At 41.5% G+C, this 23,813-nt stretch overlaps 1 protein-coding gene across 3 annotated transcripts in view; it reads left to right on the top strand.

The window, feature by feature from the left end:
* Plp1 (proteolipid protein 1) overlaps window positions 1–23,813 on the top strand; it is a 55,406-nt gene that overhangs the window by 13,130 nt on the left and 18,463 nt on the right. The window lies entirely within an intron of this gene.

Here is a 23,813-nt window from a genome sequence, read left to right as displayed (position 1 = left end):
AGGTTCAGTTTCGTGTTTAAGTGCCAGGGTAGGAAAACAGGTGGCACAGAAGCCCCTTGCTGTGTGTATTGTATCTGAGCATAAGCCCCTCCCCTGTTGGGCAACAGCTATTGAGGGCACCCAGAGACAGCACCTTTGAGGATAAGATACAAACTGAGTATCCTACAAGGTGACTTGTAATTCTGTTAGGGCATGGAGAGTTTCTTGCCACTTGACAGCTTAGGACATAGCACAGAGGCCTTAACTGTTTGGATAAAAACTGGCAGTCTCTTAGTGGGGAATCAACATGACAAAAGCAGGGTTTCTAGGGCTTTCAGTGCCAAGGAGATGTAGTCCAGAGGCTTAGGTTCTGGTGTTCTAGAATCAGAAAAGAATGGGTCTGACCCCAGATCTACTTCTCCTTAATCAAGTGACATTAGAAATCAGTGAAATCTTCCTAAGCCTCAATGTTGTTATCTGTTAAAAACGTAACAACAGAACACCCTTGGACTATTTGATAAAAGAAGGTGTGTGTGTGTTTGTGTGTGTGTGTGTGTGTGTGTGTGTGTGTGTGTGTGTGTGTGTGTGTGTGTGTGTGTCTGTGTGTAAAACTGAGATTTGCCACTTGTGTTTGGGATATTTATAGGAAGAAATGTGCAAAACCTCTAAGTTCTCGCCTGAGACCCTTTGACCAGACTGGTTTTCTAGAGTTCATAGTGGTTAAGTAACTGTCTGTGCCAAGTTAACAAACATATCAAGGTGCCAATTCAGTGACTTTATTATTAGTGGCCCTTCCTTATCACCAGAGATGCAGGAGAGAGAAGCTTTAGAGTCTAAGAATCCAGAGTTTGGTGTCAAGCTCTGCCATTTATTGGTCATGTAAGTTTGGAAAAATATCCTTGAGTCTCATTGTCATCCATGGAATGGAAATAACAATACTTTCTGCCTCTCATTACTTTTCTAAGCATTAGAGTTTACATATGCCCTGACACATAGTAATTGCTCAATATATGGGAGATTCAGTGTGTAGATGTTATTGATGTTTAAAGTGAGTAGTAAATTGCTTTATATATGTAATGGGTTTAATTTAAAAAAATCTTCACTGAGTATTTAATGCATATCCAGAAGTACTGGAGACAGTGGGAAACAAAATCATTTGCCTTCACAGAGTCTAATGACTCTCAGCAAGTATTTGATGGATGAAAGCAGGATTCCACACATGCTCAGAAAATGATATATGTAGGGACATTGAGGTCCTAGAGGTTGTGGCTGAAGAGATGGTTATTTTTTTAGGATGTGAGATTCAGCCATTCACTAAGGATATGAGAAGAGTGTGTAGATTACATCAGGCACAGGATGGGGCACAGAAGAAGGAAGACGCATTTTTCAGGAGGAAGTTGTATCCATTTACAAATGACATCAATTCCATTAAGAAAACAAAATGAACAAGTAACCTTTTACTAGCTGTACACATGAACAAAAACCCCAGCCCCCTACTCCTGAGTGTTTCCTCCACAACTTACAGCCTTCTTTGTTAAATCATTGATTTGGGGAATGTTAGGAATTCAACCATACCTCTTCCGTACAGGACTAATGGGGGCTACCCAAGCAGTAGACTCATGTCTGTAAGTCAAACCCTAGGCCATAGTATGGGTCACTGATTCTACCTCTTACCCCATGTCTAGTCTCAGCCTCAGTCTCTTGGTCAACTGGGTATTTAAGCTGTAGCCAGTAAGAATAATACAGCCTGTGACACCCTCTTAAAGCAGTGGTTCTCAACTTGTGTTTCTGACTACCATGGAGGTCACATTATCAGATATCTTGCATATCAGTATTTATATTACAACTCATAACAGTAGCAAAATTACAGTGCCCTGTAATGGTCAGACAGAAGCACAGAAGGGTTGTAACAATAGTGCCTTTGGGAAAGTTGGTAAGGCAGAGTTGGAGGTCAGAGAAACTAAGTTGTCATGACTATTTCCTAAGGAATGTGCTTCTTCTTCTTTTCTTAGTTTCTGTACTCTATCTCCTCTTCTTGCTCTTGGCCAAAGAAAGAGCAAATGGCTATGTGCTGACTGGTTATACTTGCTCCAGCATTTTTCTTAGCCTGTAGAATCCTTTTTGGATGCTTAGGGAAGAAAATGGTCCGGATTGGTCTTCACCAAGAATATTGAATTTTAATACAAGTTGGCATTGGAGACTCTAACCATCTTCCCAAGAGAATTCCTTAGGGATGCAGCCTAATGAAAACCTGTAATTCCTTACCCCACTCTTCCCTTTGTTCCCTCACAGCTTTCTTGTATCTCCAGAACCGGCTTAATTTACCAAGTATTGAAATTATCCCAGGCAGGAGGAGGGAAGGGAGAGGAAGCTGGGATTGACATGTGAAGCAGGCTTGTGTCTAATTTAAATAAAAAATAAAAAAATCTTCCCAGGCAAGGCAAAGCAGCCAGCCTCTGCTCTTCACTATCAGCTGGGTTGAAGTAAACCTGGGGGCTTACTGGTTGCCATAGCAAAGAGTAGGCCCTGAGAGTATTAAGATGCTGGGAGCTCCAGCTTTTTTTGTTTGTTGGTTTTGATGAGTTATGTTTGCTTTATCCCCCCACATCTCCTTCTCTTCTGCTCCCCTCCTGCCTACCCCTCCAATGACTCAAATCACTAAAGATGAAGGCGATTACTAGGAGTAAAAGTAGGTCCCGATGCAGGCTATACTCAATACAGGCTACCCTGCTGAGGGCACTTGGGGAGGATTTGGCAATGTAGACTTCTGGGAGGGCTAAGTTTGGCATGGTGCAAACATGGTGCAAGCATCCTGAGACAGGGAAGGAAGGATGCCTGTGGAAAAAGGGAGGCAGTTCAGGCATGGAACTTTTAGCCTGAGTCTTCATACTCTGAGGGATTAGGGGTTTTGTTTAGTTTTGACAGATCCAGACATCCAGTCCACACAATTTTCTCAATTAGCTACCTTCTCTCCCACTGCTGACCTGGGTAGAAAATATTTGTAGAGAAAGTGTGGGTTCTGGAAGGACCATGCACATATTATGTAATAATTATTGTTATCCCTATTGTTATTATTTTATAAATAATTCCCTTCAGTTCCATCCATGTTTCTGAAAAAGGGAGACAGCTGACTCAGGAAGATTTTGTGGACTAGACTGCAGTGAAAACTGACCTCACTACCTTCTTAATTGGTACCCTGGGGCTGAAGGAGGAGTAATATGAAGGGAAGGAAACCCTGAGCACACCAGCAAAGGCAGACCATGGCATATGTAGGAGTTTTGGTGTCTGTTCTTTCTTGCACTCTGTGCTAATTGCATAATGCTACCTGGACTGGATGAGTGTAGCAGAGTGAAAATTTCAAGCATTATCCTCATCCCCTTAGTCCAGCCTTTTTATCCATTCCAGCCTAGGAATAATGGGCATTCTTTTTATCTCTCCACATGTGTATTCTCAGTTTCCACATTCTTTTTTTCCTCACATATTTGTGAATTTATGACTATATGCTCTCCAATCCTTTTCTCGTATCAATGTTTATTATCACTGATAGACGGCTTGTTTCCTGGAGGCAGGTTCTGTACCATAAAATCCACCAGAATTGCTCTTGGGGCATCTACATGCCATAGGAGCTCAGGGAATGTACTTTAACTTTCTGCTTATGATCCAAGAGTGACAGGGAAGATCTATGCTACATATAATGTGTGATGTTGGTAAAATTCATTTGTTACATCCATGAAATAAGGTTAAATGCTTGTCTCTTGCTAGATATGAAATAATCTCTAGAAATATTGAAGACTTTAATACGAAAGGCAAATTTGTACAATTATTAGTAGAAAATGTAGGGATTTCTTCACCACATTAAAGTGCAGAGGATTTCTTAAAGTGTGGAAAGCACAACCCATAAAGGAAAAGTAGGTGGGTTTTTACTGTAGTCCATTAAAAGTAAAGATCTGAGGAAATAAATGGGCAAGAAAAAAGAAACCAGATAGAGAATGCAACAAATGGACAGACAATATAGCAAAGGGGAAGTCCAGTTAAGAAATCATTCAGTGTTGTAATCAGGGAGAGACAAATCAATATAACTACAAGATGTTATTTTGTACACATCAGACTGGTGAAATATTTAAAAAGAATAGTGTAATAAAAGTTGGCAGCAAAATAGGGGGATCAGGATCTTCACATACCCCTAAGGATTATGTAAATAAACACAACCATTTTGGAGGTGAATTTGGAAGTTTGGGAGGGGGGATTTGAGTTTTTGTCTAACCTGTTACAGATCAATTCTATTTCTGTCTATATGCACCGAGAACTATACTCAGATTACACTAAATGGCTTGCATGAAAATGTTTCTTGCAATATTGTAATAAGGTAGTTCAGAATCAAGGTAAATATCCGAAAACAAGAGAGTGGATCAACATATAGGAAACATGGCATGCTATGTAGTAGTTCAAACTAACACATTAAATTCATAGGTATCAGTAAAACTTGCTTAATAATAATTGTATTACATGAAAGAAACAGCAAGAGATATACAGAATAGCACTATTTATATAATCCAGGCAAATAAGAGTATCTCCCCAGAAAGTCAGTGTGGATAGGAATAATGATAAAGAGGGAAATAAATGAAATAAAATTAATGAAAGAATAACTAGAAGTGAAATGAAATGGACTCTCTAGTGAGTTAATAGTAATAGTGTGACTATCAGAATTGCAATAATTGCAAGCCTTTGCCACTAAGGAACATTCCCAATCTTGGAAAAGGGCAGGAAAGAAAGGAGGAAGGAAGGAAAAGATAAGATATAGTATGGAAAAGTATCAAAACAGTATCTGGCTGCAAGCATTTGCTCATTTTTTTCTCCTGCATTTTTTTCTTCTTACAGCAGGAAGTGGTAGTGATCAGGGAATCCTAAGAGCCATGATGCCAAACATTTAGTGCATTTTGTGCTGCTGTAACAGAATACCACAGACTGGGAAATTAAAACAAAACAAGACAAAAACAGAAATTTCCCACAGTTTTTAAGACTAGGAAGTTCAAGTTACTATGCAAATGGTTCAATGTTCATCTCTGAGGTGTTGTCTTGCTATTGCTTCCTCCATAAAAGAAGACTATTAAAAAATAAAATAAAAAAGAAGACTGTTACTTCCTCACATAGATGAAAGCAGAAGGGCAAGAAATACTGAATTCACCCCAACAGTCTTTTTTTGTAGTGGTATTTATGCACTCATGAATCCCCACCTCCAAACATTGTTTACTAGGCAATTAAGGTTCTAGTACACGTATTTGGGGAGGACACACTCAGGCTAAAGAACAGGGGTATATGGGGATGTCCTTGAATTCAGTTGCTCTCCCTGGTAGAAGTGTCTCTCCTGAGGTGTACCTAAAGTGAAAGGAGATGCCTTAACTAGAGACCTTGAAGGGCCCACACACACACACATCCTGTGTGTGTCTCATTAGAATGTGAGCTTTGGCTCCTCATGTTCCCAGTCTCCATCTTGGTTCTGAAAACTTGAGTCAAGAAGCCTAACCAGTGGGGCTGTCTGTCTGATAGGACTAAGCCAATCTCCTACAAACTAGGATAAGTATAGACAAGGATGGAGCAGAGAATTGTACATGGGGACATACAAGGGGAAAGCTTCTGGAGAGAACAATTGCTTCTTTTTCTTCATCTCTTCTGAATCATGGCCTCTGGTGAGGATTCTCACTGAGCCAGTGTGAGGACTTGATGTTGACGTTGATTTTAGTGGCACTAAGAGAAGTGGGACTGCTAACCCACAAAGCTGGTCATCTGTCTTTCTACGGGAAGACAGACTCCCTTGTGCGGTAAGCATCCATATTTGTGTATACACGTCTCCTTGCCTTTGCTTTTTCTCTCCAGCTCCTCCCCCACTCCTAAGCTGGGGGGCCCTCAGTCCTCCTGGTTCTACATCTGTTGTCTTTCTGTCTGTCTTTGTCTCCAAGGTCAGACGATTGGGATTTGCTGATTTTTAAAAATTTGTAAATATTTTGTAGGCTGTCTGCCCAGGAACACAAATGGCACAGGGAGTGCCTGTCCACTTTGGATACTCTTGTCCAATGTCCTTGGCAGATTAAGGGAGAGGAAGGGGGGCTAGCACCAGATGATAATGGAAATCTTCTAGTTGTGTGTTGCAAAGTTCAGTTTCAATTTTTGTTATCAACCAACCTTCCCATGTTTTTGCTCCTCCCATTAGATTCTTCCTGGAAAAAGGCACCAAAGATAGGAGAGTGCAGAGAAAAATACCTTTTGAGTAATTACAATGTTTCCATAACCATGGTAGGAACTTTATATCTGATTCACTTGATGTTCACCATGGTTCTAAGAGATCAGTGGTATAATCTTTCCTTAGGTTACAGTTAAGAAAACTACTCCCCCAAAGAAAACTACCCCCCCCCCCCCCCGCTTCATGTGAAGTTGTGATTCAAACCTAGGTTTATCTAACTCCAACTACATTGCCATTGGTCACAGAGTTGCTATGTTAGGAACATTAACTTATATTTGTGGCTATGTCACAAATATGTGTGGCTAGTAATGAAAATTTCTCCCTGGGGCTCATGTTCCTCTGTATAAAATAAGAAAAACAGCCTTTGTCTCCCCAAACTGGGAGATTGTAGTACACTCAAAGTTGGCTAGGGGATTTGGAATAAGAGTAATTCCTTAAGATGGGAAAGAGGGAGTAAAATAAACACTCATTCTAGATCTGGGTGCCTGAATTTTAGTGATGCCATTGTTCTTCTAGAGCTGTGGCATCACCCAAGTGTGAACTTTTACCCAGGGAAATGAAAGCTTGCAGAACTGATGGGGACTGAGCAGGATAAGCAGAGTCAAGAAGGGCTGGACTTCTGGGTATGCCTATTGAGCCTGCTACAATAGAAATCCACTAGGCGTCTTAGGAAATTATGCTTATAGTGTCTTGAATAAGCCCATCATGCTGAGCAGCTGATGCTTTTCTCAGCATCTGTCCTCATAGGAGGTGTCCTCTGAGCCCCCAGGAGTTCTGCAGGTCACCCAGCCCCCAACACTCTGACTTCTTTCAAAAACAGAGCTTGAGGGCACATCTGTCAAGTTTCCCTGCTAACAAGCAATCTCTTCTGGTAATTCTTCTGCTGGAATAATGGAGCACAATCGCATTTACATGTGCTAATGTGCATGTACTCCTATGTGGGAAGTGTGGCCAGCAGCTGATTGCCTGGGCTGAGAGCAGCTTCCTTTCTGCTTTCCAGTTACCTTGCTATCTGCTTCCTTCTCCAGATAATTGATTTTGCTCCCTTCCATTCTTTCATTTCCTGGTCCTCCTCACATTCTTCATAGGGGCTCCCTGTACCCGTAAGGGCACACTGTCCCAGAACCTTACCAGGATAAACTCTAGGGCTTTCTCTGAAATGGATGATGCTTCCAGGAAATGGGGAAAGGTCCTGAGTGAAGAAGACTAAGACTAACTCAGGAGGCAGAGGGCACAGGCAGGATATTCTAGTCAGGTGATGTGCCTAGTGGTTAGGGATGTAAGATTTAGTGGCAGATTATGGGGCCTGTTGGCAGTGGAGCCAGTATTTATCCCTACTGCACGAATAGACTTTGGGAGCCCATTCCCTATGGAAGAATACTCTCTCAGCCTAGATACACAGGGGAGGGCCTAGGTCCTGCCCCAAGTGATGCTACAGACTTTGATGATTCCCCATGGAAGGCTTTACTGTCCCTGGGGAGTCGATGTCTGGTGGGGCCAGGGGTGTATGTCGGGTGGGGGGGCGTGGCATGGGAGGAAGGAAGGGAGAGGGAACTGGGATTGACATATAAAATGAGATTGTTTCTAATTTAAATTAAAAATATTTTAAAAAGAGAAAAACATGTTTTGTGTTCTCCTGGCTATGTAACTTTATACAGCCTCAATTACCTCTACCTTTAAATTGGGAGTTAATAACAATATCTTCCTTATACAATTTTCCATGGATGTAAAGAATTTAGATCTGCCTTCTAGGGGCAAAACTAAGAAGAATTTGTTCCCAATTTCCAAGCTTTGGGAGCTCCCATTAGACACATTCCTGCCCAGATGAGAGCCATGACAACTAGAGGTTCTTAGCTGCAACCCAGTGTAATCAGCATTGAAGCTGTGGGGATCTCTAAGAAGTGCTTCCTGGGCCAGCTCCAGTGCTATCACTGTGTAAGGGACTTCTCCGAAAAGAGCACATAATAGTCTCAATTATGGAAGGGCCTGTAAGCCTTATAGTCAAGAACAGCAGGCAAAACCAGGGGGGTGGGAGGGGGAGGGCAGGTGGTCATTGCCCATAGGAGCTGCAAAGAAGCTGTCTCTTTCCTCAGTAAGAGAAAGCTCTACAACACTGTAGAGCTCTTAACTCCTGTAGAGTTATCTCAGGAGGTTTAGCAGCCTGGAGCCTAAGGGAAATGCAAGAGCCTCAAATCAATGCTAACTCCAGTATAGAGGGAAGAGGAAAAAGAGATGAGAGATCCAGGCCGACTTTGAAAAACGGAATTAAATCTCTCTCTCTCTCTCTCTCTCTCTCTCTCTCTCTCTCTCTCTCTCTCTCTCTCTCTGTGTGTGTGTGTGTGTGTGTGTGTGTGTGTCTGTGTGTGTGTGTGTTGTGTGAGAGAGAGAGAGAGAGAGAGAGAGAGAGAGAGAGAGGAGATTAGGAAAGGGTTGGGGCTAGAGCTAGACAAGTTACACTATTTCAAGGTTGTACAGCACTTCCCTAATATGCAAGACACCTTAGTGGAAAGGATTTTGTTTTGTTTTGGGCTTACTTTTTAGTCACAGGCTGTCATTGAGGGAAATCAGAACAGGAACTCCAGCATGAACCTGAAGGCAGGCCTTCTTGCTATTTCATACATCATTACCTCTAATCGGGAAATTCAGAGCCAAGGAAGCACAGCAGAAATCATGGAGGAGTGCCACTTGATGGCTCATTCACATACCCACCTTAGCTAGCTTTTTTATATAGCCCACAATCCTTTGCCCCAAAGTGGGCTGGGCCTTTGTGTGTCAATTAACAATCAAGACAATCCCCCACAGCCATGACCACAAGCCAGTCTGATCTGAGAACTACATCAATTGAGAGTGCTTTCTCAGGTGTGACTCTAGGCTGTGTCAAGTGAACAGTTAAAGGTAACCAGGATGCACACCCACTGTAAATTTTCTTGGGCTGGACAGGACTGAAGCACTTCTACTCAAACTCTGAAGATAAACCAACCACCTCCTTGCAAGGGGGATCCAACATTTCCTCATTCTTTGGAAGTTTAATTTTCTGAAACACACTTTGGGAAATTCTTCTCCCTCCACTGAGGGGCTCTAATAAAATTTAATGGTGCTTTAGGAATATTCTCTTATGTTTTAATAGATAATTTTTTTCCTATTCTTTTTTTCATTTTTTTAAAAACAGGGTCTCACTGTGTAACTCTGGTTGTACTAGACCAGGTTGGCCTTGAAATTACAGAGATCCATCTTTCCTTGCCTCTCCAGTGTTGGATTAAAGGAATGTAGCAGCATGTCCAACTTAGGTTCCTTTTTTAAAATGCAGACTATCTTCACAAGATCAAGTCAGCCAAAATCCCAGTATGGATGGGGAGGGACTCATAAGGCCCCAGCCCTAGCTGAGAAGCTATTGACAAATGAATGACTGCTGAGGGACAGAGAGTCACTTGTCTTCGGTGATGTGAGCCTTTAAGTTACCCATGATCTTGTAGATGGGCTCCCACTCATCTACATACAGGCAGCACTATAGGAATTCAGTGGGTATGAATTTTTTTAAGCTCCTGAAGTTGGAAGGGAAAAGTGTTAGAAGAGATAGGAGAGGAATTAGAGGGGATGGAATTGGAGATGGATAGATCAAAACACATATGCACATGTGAATATTAAAATATTAAAAAATAAGTGCACAGGCTGGGCTACTGGAGAAGGACAATGAAGAATGTGTCTTTGTTGAGGTTGGAGCTTTCCACTGGTAGGAGCAGAAACGAGATTGGTAGCTATATGTGGTGGCTCTGAGATAAACAATAGACTAATAGTACAGATGGACAAAGTCACCCTCCACTCTAAACTTCATTACTGTGAAGTCTGGAGGGTGAAATCTCTGAAAGATGTAAGTCATCCTAGCTACCGCAATGCCTCTCATGTGTCTATGATTCTCTGACTGTTTAATAAAGGAGCCATGCCAAGGAATGTAGTAGTCTATGAGCTTGTGATAAAATGACCTCCTTTTTTTTTGGTTTTTCGAGACAGGGTTTCTCTGTGGCTTTGGAGGCAGTCCTGGAACTATTTCTTGTAGACCAGGCTGGCCTCGAACTCACAGAGATCCACCTGAGATTAAAGAAGGCATTTTGCACCACCACCACCTGGCTTGACCTTCTATTCTTATAGCTTCTGCATGTGAGATCGACCTAGCACAACCCCTGTCCCTATGACCACAGTGCCTTTATAGGTAGGTCCTTAATATGATCTTAGGAAGTCCACAACAGCCACTGTCCCACCTGAAGTTTAAGACTGTCTGAAATAATTTGGTCCCTAATGGCTCCTCCCTCATAACACCTGAAAGTGAGGGCGGCTGGGGGCAACTTCAGTTCTACTCTACTGTAAGCCATCATCAGCTACCCAAGCCAATCCAAACTAAGGAAGGATGCAAATACAGTTGATTTAAATAAATGCAGCCTCTAGGCAAACTCCTCGATTCTCCTCATGCACATTTCCAATTTCTGTACCTAAGGTTCTGCATAATAGACTTTGTTTCTCTCCCCATCTTCTTCCCTGACTGTGGAAACTTTTGTGCATGGCACTTATCCTAGGCCAATGAATCCTGACACCTAAGTAGGAACCCCTTTACTAGACTTCATGCCTATATCAGCCCACACATTCACTCTACCGCTTACCAAGAGAGCCTTTTTCAGCATTTCAACACTATTCTCAGTTGGGAAGAAGAGAAGAGAAAGTCTTCCCTACTGGGGGGAGCCTAAGGTAAGCTCCATAAAGCAGAGGTCACATCTTACACTTCATCCTAACCCCCGGTACTTAGGTTTATGACAGAGTGGCCAGGAGGCTGACAGCAGAGGATTCACTCTGTCCTTGTTGCAAGACTAGCTGGAATTCTTCTCCATCAGCACTAAATAGACATTCTGCAGTGGGAGCTCGGGGCCCCTCCCTTCTTCTGCCTGGAAAGTCCTATGCTGAGCTAGCATTGGCCTTACCATGGCCTGCAGAGCTCCTAACCTGTATCAGCACCAGCCTGAAAGAGACCTGAAAAAAGGAGCTTTTCCTGTTTATGTACTGTGCAGACGTTGTCCCAGTTATTCTATTAGCCAGGTGAAATCCCAGAAGAAATGAGGCAACACATCAATATACATCAAAAGCCATAACACATGTACACATGAATTCACACACACACACACACACACACACACACACACACACACACACACACACACACACACACACACGTTTCCCTAGGTTTCATTGTGACATTTTTCCTAATAAATATTTTTCCATTTTATTCTTATTTGTCTTTCCTGCCCTTCCTCTGTTTGCTGGTCCCCTTCTACTCAGAAGGTCCTCTCCTTATGCTTTAATGTCATATTCATTCCATTACCTTCTCTTGTTTTCCTCTTCCTTCATTTAGTTCTCTTACTCCCCTCTGATAGTTCCCTTTCAATTTCTGTGTCCTGAATGTGTATGTTTGGAGGGGGTGGAGGAAGGTACCCTTTTTTAAAAATGCAGACTATATCAGCACTAGAGATTTAAAACTTAATTCTGCATTTGGAGAAAACATGCAACATTTGTCTTTTGCATCCTACTTATTTCATTTAATATGTTCTCCAGTTGCCCATATTTTCCTTCCAATGTCATAATTTCATTTTTCTTCACTTTGGAATAAAATTCCATTGTGTATATGTACCACATTTTCTGCATGTGGATTCCAAGAGTGTGGTTCCATATCTTGAATATACATACAAACACAATTTAATAACCCACTACTATGATCCAGGCTAATTTTATCTTTTAAAATAGCTGAGGACAATCTTTTTTAACTATTTGGTTTTGATTATTTAATTTAAAAATATGTGAGTGCATATTGGAACAGAGCAGGTTCTCTAGAGTAGGAGTTCCAGGAAGTTGTGAGCCACCTGATGAGGGTGCTGGTAATTGAACTTGAGTCCTCTGGAAAAGCAGTATGCTCTCCTAACTACCAAGAAGAGTCTCAAAGCTTGTCCTTTCTCTTCTACTTCCCTCCCTCCTTCCCCTGGTGTATGTGTGTATTTTATGTTTGTGCATGTATACATAGATATGCATGTGTGGGGGGGTATATAGATAACAACCCACTTTATCTATACAAATGTGTATGTCTCTGTCTCTGGGTATGTTTGTCTATGTTCCCACACATGCATTCATGCACATGTATGTGGTATATGCATGTGCATGAGTGTGCTAGGTGTGTATGGAGGCCAGCAGCTGAGGTCAGGATATCTTCTTTAATTGCTGTCATACCTTAATCTTTGAGACAGGTTCTCTCACTGAACCTGAAGCTGACCATGTTGTCTAAGGTGGCTGGCTAGTAAGCGTTGAGGATGCTCCTGTCTCTGTTCCCTAGTGCTGGGGTCTCATGCATGTGTTACTGTGCCTGGCTTTTCCTTGGGTGCCAAGGATCCAAATAGAGGTCTTTGTGTTGCACAGAAAACACTTTACCTTCTGAGCTGAATCCAGGGACTTTAGCTTTTGAGTCAGGGTTTCTCACTGAACCTGGAGCTTATTGATGCAGTTAGGCTGGCAGGAGATGAGCTGAAGGAATCCTCCTGTCTCCACTCAGAAAGCAGGTATTTCTATAATATGACATCTTAGTAATGCTCTGCTGTGAGGAGAAATATGAAAGCAAAGATGAAGGAGCAGCAGTTCATATTAGTGAGGGTAGTGGCAAAATCAGTCATGTCTATGGTTTAAACATTGTTCATATTTTGTCTTTGTTCAGAACTACTTACACCATACTCTTGATCTTTCATGGTCAAAGAAAGGCCTTATTTGACGTTCACATTCTGTGACTTTGTTTAGCAGGGGGCAGCAAGGGCTAACTGGTAAGACAAGGGCAAGTTCGAGCTTTAGGGGCGGCTTTTTCTGACTGTCTTCCTCGCTTATTGCCAAGGGTAAACATAGTCACGATGGGGATGTCCTTCTGTATGCTGTGAATATATATTTCTCTTATTGGTTAATGAATAAAGCTGTTTCAGCCAATGAACAGGCAGGATTTAGCCAGGTGACAAATGCAAACAGGGATATAGTAAGGTAATAGGCAGAGTCAAGGAGATGCCATGTAGCTACTGGGAATATAGGACACCCGGGCATTCTCTAGTAAGCTAAGACCAGGTGGAAATACATAGATTTAATAGAAATGGGTTAATAATTAAGAGAGAGCTAACCAATAAGAAGCCTTAACCATCATCCAAACGGTTTATAATTAATATAAGCCTCTGTGTGTTTATTTGGGTCTAAACAACTGCAGGACTGGGTGGGACAGAAACTTCTGTCTACACATGGTGCCCTATGTGGGGCTCAGCTAGTTCAGTTGGTAGATCATGAGACTCTTAATCTCAGGGTCGTGGGTTTGTGCCTCATTTTGGGCACCAAGTGATGACTGGTTTAAAGGAGTCCACAATTATCCAGATAAAGAATTAACAAGTATTTATTTGGGGAGCACTCACACAATGATAGTAAATAACTGCCAAGTTTTTCCTGTTCCTGGAGTTGCAGCCTCTGCACTTCAGGATGCTCTGACCACAACCCAAGAGAGTGAGAGCCAGCCCCTTCTCTTCCTTATAAGGGGTCATGTCTGCACACCTGAAGCCAAACCTTAAGGTGTGGCCACTACCCCAAGTCGACTGGAAAAAAACGAGATGCCACTATATAGTCAGACTGCAGGGCAGGAATCAGTGATAGACAAGCTTCAACACCACCAAGATTTTGTTTAGAGAACATACTCTGTAGTAAGAATGACATTACATTAGTCCATTCTGTTCCTTAAGTTGCAAGATGATATGGTGAGACCTCTCATAAGACAGTGGGCATGTATATATTATCATTTGAAAGTGGGCAGTATATATTAGTTATTCCATACATAAGTTTTCAAAACCTTCAACTATTTTCTTTATCTCTTAGCACATAGGAATGGCAAGAATTATTTGTTACAGCATATAATTCTCTTGAATATTTAAGAGGTTAGTGAGGACAATGTGACTGCTCATAAAAAAAAACATAGATTCTGAATTTAGAATAGTTTGTTGTACTATTAGAGTAAAATGGGATTTATTACTTTTGCTAGGAGTCAGAAGTAATCACTCCTGTCAGTTGTATTGTTCCTACCATGAGATTCACAGCTCATGTAGAGGGCACAAAGAGGCAATCAAGCTTCCCTTTTGCGAGTTCTAAAGAGAAACCCATGTGTGCTGAATCCCATGTGTGCTTTACTTTGAAGGTCATTGGGTATTTGGAGGTAATTTTAAAAAAGAAACCCAGGTGTGGTGACACATGCCTTTAATGCCAGCAATTGGGAAGCAGAGACAGGTATACCTCTATGTACTTGAGATTAGCCTGATCTACACAGAGGTCCAGGCTCTCCAGAACTTCATAATGAGACCCTGTCTCAAACAACAACAAAGATTTCTCGAGAAACGCTATCCTCTGAAGGGCTGAATTTCTAAAAATATATCTAATAGTTTAATACTAATAATAATACTTTGTCTCCCCAAAGTATCCAAAACATACAAGATAGAATAGGAGTATGTCTGATGCCATATATAAGGAAAGACATGGACTGTATTGGGAGTAAAAGCATCATATATAACATATTGAGTGAACCCATTTTAGGTCCCTCTAAGTTAATGGACTTACCATGCTAGGGATGGAACACACAGCTTTATATTTGCAATATAATTGCTCCTCCCACTCCAGTTAAATTTTTAGTAGAGTTAACCAGTTCCTGTAAAGCAGGCTGGAGTGTCCTGAAGATCTGCACAAGCTAACACTAGTGACTGTGATGAAGAAGCATGTTTATGTTTAGAGCACACCCACAAGCATGGAAGGAACACAGATGGTGTTTAGTAGGTGTGGCAACAGTCTGAGGAGTTATGAGAGTAAATAGCACTGAACTTTATGCACAACATAAAGAACCAGTAGTTTAGTGGAAAGCTAGAACTAAGCCAGTTCAAGTTGTTACACATTTTACTGTTGCTGTTATGGCTCTTATAGACAAAAGTAGCTATCTTATCTCCTGCATCTATTAAAATCCTGAAATATGTGATGACTTCTGACCATTCTCATCAAATAAATACCCTTAGCACCTGTGCAGAAACTTTATAAATAGAAATGGAAGAGAGGTTTTTTATCTAAACTCCCAAGAAAGATTTTGGCACACAGTTATTTTACAGTCTTCGTGTTTAAATATAAGTAAGTTCTTTGAAAATTATGCAGGCACTGAAATATGTTTCTATTTGCATACTTATATCTTGTTGATAAATTCTACCTTTAATTTGTCAGATTATTTTGATTAATTTGACAATTCTTTTAAAAGCTGTACTTAATTCAAAGACAAGCTTAGATAAACCTAATTATCTTTCTACTCTTTCTTTTATCAGATAAAATGTTAAATCATTGTGTCATCTAAATGGCCACTATAGAAAACTCAAAGATAACCTAGGCATAGAAAATATTGTAATGATTTTATTATTCTGCAGTCAGGAAGATGGATTAGTTATTTTTCTGTTGCTGTGATAAATACCATGACCAAAAGCAACTTAAAGATGAGAGAGTAGATTTTGGCTTAGGTTCCAGATGGCTAGCTTCCATAATGGTGGGGAAGGGTTGGCATGCTGTCAAGAGGAGGAAGCTACCTGGTTACATTTTTGTCCACATATGGGAAGCAGTGAGAGCCAACTGTAAGTGGGGTGAGGCTATAAAGCATCAAAATTTGCCTCCAGTGATGTCCTTCCTCTGCCAAGGAAGGCTCCACTTCCTAAAGGTTCCATGACCTCTCTCCAACAGTACCACCTATCATGTCCCTAACAGGGACATTGTCCACTCAAACCACTGCAGGGAGTTAACATCATGACTGGTTATTATAAGGGACAAGATATAAGTCATAAATACCTTAAGAAATATTTATAGTCAATGCTGGAAATTCATTCAGCAATAAACAGTAGCTATCTGTGTGTGGATATTTGGTTTAATAACATGGACTTAAAAAAATGGTTTCAGGATATACAGAAAAACTCTGAGAGGTAGAGGAACATTTGAGGCCAGAAAAGAACCACAACTAATCTGGACATCAAATAATTGAGTTACTTTATGTAAAAGTGACACTCGTTGAAATTTTACTCTTTTGACACTTTATTCTTGTAAAATTTATAGGAAATGAATACTTACTATACCTGTATATGTATGAATGTATTCATGCACAAATATATAAGCAAAATAGCTTATAATCTTAAGGTTTTAATATGTTTGAATATTAATAATATTAAATGAAAATGATAACCACATGGAGAGCTTCAATGAGACATCACAGTTCAATTCAGTGTGAATCTAGTCCACCCCATACATGTGGACAGACAGTCATCTCAAAGAGGCAAATAGAAGGAATTTCAAGTGTGGTCATTATTAGCTAGGGTTATGTTATAATGGCTACAAAAGATATTTACTGTGCACTTAATGTTATTTAACTAGGCATTTATTGATTACCCCAGCAATGGCCAGTTTCAGAGTGAAAAGAGAAACTTCAGTTTCCTTCACACCCCAGTTGTAGGGAAAAGTATTAGTAGAGAGTCCTCTTCCACCATGCAGGGCTGAGAGCTCCTCAGAGTCACTGCCATGTTTCTGTCTTGTCTATAACATTACCATCTCTTCTAATAAATCTCTAATAAAACGACCTGTCTATCTCAGTGTCCTTCTTAAACTTTAAACATGAAACCTTTTGGTCACTAAATGGAAAATGTGGGTCCAAGATACTTCAGGTGAATGTTGATCACCCTCCATTTCTGTTAATGGCTTCCAACCAAAGACCACCAGTAGTGCATTTGTTCTTGATACAGTTGTGTTTGTTGTTTGCTACTTGAGGGGAAGTACATACAGTGCGTGAAAATAGGGTGTTTTCCTTTGCTGCAGTGAATGACAAACCCAGCTTTATCAACTCCAGGTGCATTCCTGTGATCTTTGATTGGTATTCATTGACAGCACATGCATATGAAACCAGCCAGCCAGCCAGCTTCTGCCCTTTACTAGATGGGCAGCATCACTTGAGTTCTCTGGTGCTCATAGTTCTGTTAATTACACAACAATAGTTGTGTTAATTAGGAACAACAATCCACTTTAGACTGCTTGGAGACCTCAAAACAAAATTTGTTTGCAAACAGTGTGTGATCACTAGAACTACAAAAGTGGCATCTCCATGAAACAGCTCAGGGATGCTGTGATCTATTGTCTCTGTAGGAGTGGGATTTTGCTCTTCACAGAGAGTTTTGCGATAGCTCTGGGAGCTAGCCAGAGGAAGAGGCTATAGACTACAGCAGGTACACTCTTTTCTCTCCCAAAGAACTGTTCTACCAGGGAGCATCTCTCCACCTACCATCTCTGATATATATATATATATATATATATATTATATATATATATATATATTATATATATATTTCTAGTTGCCTTTAATACATAATTTAGTACTTTCTGAAATATTTGCTCCCTAGCAAATCCTTGGGTAATGGAAAGAACACTAGACTTGAAAGAACTAGGGTTGAATTTTATTTAGGTCTCCCAGGAATGTTTCAGAACTTTCAGTTTGCTTATGTGTGAAATAAGTATAACAACCCTGTCTTGTATGTTGATGGATCAATATTAATTAAGTTTCTACCAGGTAATGTAATAAAAACATGGTTATTTCCTAAACTCTCATCAAGCTTTTGCTTAAGGAGTTTCTTTTCCAGGGTAGAGTAGTGTATGTCTGTGATTGCATCACTTGGGGAACTGAAACAGAAAGATCTTGAGTTCAAGGCCAATCTCTGAAAAAAAAATGAGATACTTTGTCTCAAAATAATAGAAGGAGGAATCCGGTAAAAGGAGTGGAATCTAGGAGTGGAATCTAGTACATATGGAATTAAGATACTATTCATTAAAAAGTGAATGTGGATTTGTGGTGAGCCTGAGAAAAAACAAGAAATAAGAGATAAGACAGAGGAGCAGAATGCATCCAGAGATAGACAAGAAATTTCAAGTAACAATGGCAATCTGGTAACCAATGTTTAATTGTTTATATTGTTGTAACAGGTATCTCCTCCATTTATGTAAACCTTGGCACAATATGACAGTTACAAAGGCCTTCATATGAATGGGTTTTTAAAAGTTATAAATCAGGGAAGAGTGGTTCCGGTCATCTGACAACAACAGCAATAATAATGAATAGAAGATGAGTTGTGAAATCTGAAGCTTATTAGAAGCCCCAGTTGTGAGCCACATAGGATTCTGAGACCTTAAGATTTCCAGGAAATATCTAAGGGAGACACTAAACTCTCCTGACAAGGGTTAGAGTGGGGACTTGAGCCAAATTTATTTGAAATTGAAAAGGCAGGCTGATGCTGTACTTGCTTCTGCTCACATAGTCACCTAGCACAGGGCCCAGCACAGGCTTACTTCTTTGCGGTAGCTGTATCTGGATCCCCATTTGGTTAAGTGTTTCTAATAGACTTGCCAGATGATGCTTTAAGCTCTCTCTTGACAAGGCCTACATCTATAGACCATTCCATTTTTCTACATTTCACTCTGTGTCTGAGAAAATGACAAGTACAAGCCAAGAAGGGGAGAGAAAAGAGAAATGGGAGGAAGGTTGGGCTCTAACTATGAACAATAATTGACATTTACTGTGCTCTGGCCTAAGCTGGAGTGGGTTAGGAACCCAGTTTGGTTGAACACAAAGTCCTAAGTCTCAAGCATTGTGTCTCAGGGCCCATCTCAAGTTCTCTTATCCTAGAAGGGCTCCCCTAGATTAGAGTAGGACTGAGAGGCCAAAGGCATGAAGAAACTGGGGCTGAAATTCATAGTAGAACATCTGTCTATAGGAAACTGTATTTTTTTGTTGGAGGTTCCCTTAGCAGCATTTCTGGTGCCTTCCCCAGAAGCCAGCTTGATTTGCCATTGCCAGCTGACTGCCCTGACATGTAGAATTGCTGGATTAACAAATCAAAGGATACCCAGTTACTTTTGGCTTTTGGATAAAATGATGGGCTTTTAAAAAATGTATGTTCCATCCAGAATTTAGGACACACATATTAAACAATAATTCAGTTTATCTGGAAGACCAATTCAATTGTGCGTTTAATCTGGCAGCCCTGCTTTGTCTGGACATAATATTTCAGAGAAGGTTGGGGGCTTTGGGGATGACCCATACAGTGGCCTTAGCACAGGAGAAGCTCTTAACCTGCTGTGGTTGGCAACTCTTGAGACACCTGCTCAAAGTGTAGAGTTTGGGTAGTTCTCCAGCACTAGTGAAGGCTAACCAAACTGTCTTGGGTTCCTGAAGATGTACCCAGCTTTCACAGTGAAAGACCTTCATCCTAGGAAATGTTTTTCTTGCTGGAAAATTGATGGCTGGTGATGGTTTTAAACTTAGAGGAGGTGGAGTCTTTGGAAAGCAACAAATGGATTGTGAAACTAACTGTTCAGTGAGACCCAAGACATTTCAGTCTTTCTACCTAGAACATTTCCTAATTGCTGTTTTAGAGACAGGCAAGTTTGGGGGAATCTCTAGAAGTCCTAGATCCGAAAAGTGTTGTGCCAGAGATCACTAAATTTCAGCCTCTGCTTGTTGTTTGTGAAGCATTTCCAGAGTGTCAATCTTCTCACCTGGTTATTATTACTTTTGCTTTTGTACCACAGCAAAGGCAATGTACTAAGAATGTCATGTTCGTTATATAAATCCTGATGGTCCCTGTGCCCTAGAATAATACCAATAGAAAGAAGATCAACTGTGAAATCTGAAATTAGTAACCACATCAGCTCACCAGAGGCTCAGTCATTGCCTAATGTCATAGAGCTAGCCCTAGCAGGTCTGACTAACCAAATCTATGCTTGTTTCGAAGGAAGGAAGCTGGACTTTGGGCTTGTATCTAGTGACAGGTACTGAACCAAGGGCATTGCTATGCTTGACAAACACTTGATCGCTGTGCTCCATCTTCAGCTCCTCAATCTATGTTTTAAATCACTACCCTCTATACTCATATTGATCCCTGACAATGTGAAGGACCACATAATGGCTAACTAAAATCTTGAATGCTACCATTCATTTTCTCAGTTACCATGGAGAGAGGATGACTACTAGAAAACCAACAAAAGTCAGTTTCTCCAAGCGCAGTTTTCAGGGAAAGATCCAGTCCCCCTAAAGCTACCACCAGCCATCTCTCTGTTGTCCCTTTTCTGAAAATTTTAGATCAAACCACTTCTAACTCCAAGATGGGTTTCTTTAGGCTTAGGTGTGGTGCCTCTTTCTAAGGTCAAGACCTTAGAGGGATCTCTAAAGCAGTGTGCTGAGTGGACTATTTCTAGGGGCAGGCTACAATGGTAGACCCAGTAAAAGTACATCCTGGCGAGAGTTTTCTTGTCATTCTAATGGTTGAGCTTCAGGCATGCAAGAGAGGCTGCTGGGGACCACTGCCATTGTACTCTTTGAAGTTCTTCCAAAAATGCTTGATTCGGTCTATGGAAATGATTGTGATGCCTTCAAAATTCTGAAAGATTTTAAAGGGTAACCCGAGGAGCAGGTAAGGCCCTCTTTGGGGGGGTCCTCCAAAAGCAACACTTCTTACATTCTGCATTTTTTGACATTTGCACTTTTAAAACAAAAGCATTTTCCCTTGAGAGCCAGGGTGCACACAATGTCACAAGTTAGGCCACGATTTGGCTCCAGGAGCCAGGGCCCCTCATCTTACTCCTAGTTTCACAGAGGCAACCCAGCAGCAGTGAAGTCCTTTCAGTAGTTGGAGAGTGGGAGAGCTCAACACAGGCGAAAGCCTGCCCCATCCTACCTAGACACAGAGGAGTGTCAGCTTCTAGTCTGTCACTTAGGCCCAGGCTTCTGGGCAAAGCAGCTGCTTGGGCATGGCTTAGCTGGGACAAGAGAGGGAGATAGGAAAGCAAGGATTCTCTGCGGGGGCCCACTTGCCCTAAGCTGCAGCAACATGACATGCACTTACCTGAGGCATTTAGCTCTCAGCAGGGAGAACTAAAGCTTCCCCTGCTTCTTCATTCTGGCCATTGGCCTAGTTTCCTAGGAAAGGTACATTAGCTTCAAGGTTAGACAGTCTGCTCTAGCACCCCAACTATAAGTTGCAGTGTCACAGCTCAGAAGACCCTTCAGCTGGCTATACAGCTAGATGTTTGGCCTTGTGCCTCTCAGAAAAAGGCCCAGCAAATTTTATTATTGCTTTTTTTGTACCAGAAGGTGTTGACTCATCTCTGTAAAGACTGCCCAGGGCTGTGGCATCAAGAAGAGGTCTAGGCAGCTGCTAGAGCTGGTCCCTCGAGGGACAGATGCAGCCTTCAGTGCTGGCAGAACCTATAGGGAGGCAGAAAAGCTTTGTGCCTCTGGCAGGCTCCCTCCTGGGTGCAGGGTTTCTTAGATAGAATGGGCACATGTTTTCTCCCACAGAAAGCAAAGCTGGGACAGCCACTCCTGCCCTAACCAGCTGTGCCCTAAGAGGGTTTCCTGGGGGCTCCCACTTGCCATAGCATCCTCATATACTGTGTATCAGAACAGAACAGAAGGCAGGAGGGATATCAACTGGGACAGTGGAGGGCCAACCTAACCACCTGCAATCAGTGGAAGAGACCTGAATGACCTATGTACTGTTGTGTGAAGTTTTCTGATGAAAATTTCAATAAAGTAGGCATGAAATGCACATAATTATCAACCATAGCCATGCTAAAGAGCATAGTTTAAAAGGCTTCTCTTAAGCTCCAGGTTTCTACCCCTTTCTGCATCCTTCCAGAAGCAGACATCCCCATTGGGAATGATTTCCTCTTTGTTTCTGGCGTAGTTTGAATTTTAACTGTAACCATGCTTCTTTTTCTGACTTCATTTTAGTCATACACAAAGCAGAGAAAAATAATAAGATGGACCTCCATGTTTTCATGCAGTTGTAACAATTATCAAAATTTGCCGGGCATTGGTGGCACATGCCTTTAATCCCAGCACTCGGGAGGCAGAGGCAGGCAGATCTCTGTGAGTTCGAGGCCAGCCTGGTCTCTAGAGCAAGTGCCAGGATAGGCTCCAAAAGAAACCCTGTCTCGAAAAACAAAAACAAAAAATACCAATTATCAAAATTTGGCTGATGTTATTTCATTAAGTCCTGCTACTGAATATTTTCTGGAGTGGGCAAGCTCGAGGATTGTGATATTAGGCCATGAAGGTGTCTAAAATAAAGACTCTTTAAAAAGTATCCCTAAGGCTGGGCCTGTAACTTAGTGGTGTTTGCCCGGGATGCTGAGGCTCTTGAGTTGGATCTCCAGCAACATACACACTCACAGTCAGTTCTGGTGTTATGATCACACCTAACAAGCACACCAGCAGTCTTTTCTGTCATGTGGTCTCTTCTGACTCCCACTTCTTTCAAATCCAACAACAGATATAAAAACCACTGCATTTTCAACATTCTCTTTGTACTTCGCTTTGAGGACTGTGAAGGGTTAGAAACATGGGCCATAGCAACCAGAAGCCTGCCCATCCTCCCGCTGACTGTTCTTGTTCAGGAAAGAGACTCTGTATTCAAACATTCTTTCGGAGCAGAACAATTGTCCCAGAAAGTTCCAAGCAGTGAATCTGAATAGAGGTGTCTTCTAAAGGTAGTTTTGCCTTCTACCTATGAGGTGGCTCTAGGAAAGCTGCTTCTGTGTACCCCATTACTGAAATGGGGAAAAAATGTGTTCCTTAGAGTTAGGTGTGTATTACTAACCACTGAAATAATTTTAATTCTGCTGCTGTTAGAACTTACACATATGCATCTTCTCTATGGGGGCTACCCTACTAAAGATGGCTAAGCTTTTAGGATTGTGTGGACAGCTGGTTTTTCCACACTGCTGCTGGCTATCTGCCATTCTTTGGGTGCTACTTTTCTGAGTTTTTATCTGAATATTTTGATTTCTAAATTACTTCTTTACTCTATCCCAAGCTATTAGCATCTCTCCCTAACAAATACACACCCAATTTACCAGTGCCTCCTGTCCATCCTTTCATTGCTCTTTGAATTACCAGAAAAAGAGCAGCACCCTCCACATGCCCCCCCACACACACACACATACACACACCCTGCACGATCAAAGAGTGTGACATCTCTGGCACTCAGCCCTCAGTTTTCTTGGCCAGAAAGGCATGGCCAAACCAATCCGCACAAAGTTGGGTGTGGAAAGTTCTGTCTGCAAGTACACATGACTTGATACGTTGCCTGCCATTCTGCCAGTCTTTTGTGCCAGGACTGGGAAAACAGCCTGTAAAAAGTGGCCACTGACCTTCCATATTTGGCCTATAATGACATGGTCATAGGTAGGACAAGAAAAGCCTCAGCTCTAGATTCTCAGCTGCTACCAGTTGAGCCCAGGAACTCACTGTTTCCTTTTTCATCTTCTAAGTGGACCTGGAGAAGTATATCACCAGATCAGGCATTTGTGTACTTATCTAGTTTTCATGGGAAAAGTCATTGGACTTCACTGAATGCCCTAGCTCAGTGGAGCAAATTAAATTTGCCTTCTGGCCTCAAGCATCTGGTAATTTGGGATGATAAGGGAGAGAACAGACGGAATA

This window comes from Cricetulus griseus, chromosome X (assembly GCF_003668045.3).
Source record: "Cricetulus griseus strain 17A/GY chromosome X, alternate assembly CriGri-PICRH-1.0, whole genome shotgun sequence".
In the NCBI taxonomy this organism is placed as follows: domain Eukaryota; kingdom Metazoa; phylum Chordata; class Mammalia; order Rodentia; family Cricetidae; genus Cricetulus; species Cricetulus griseus.
This window is presented reverse-complemented; position numbering and strand designations above follow the sequence as displayed.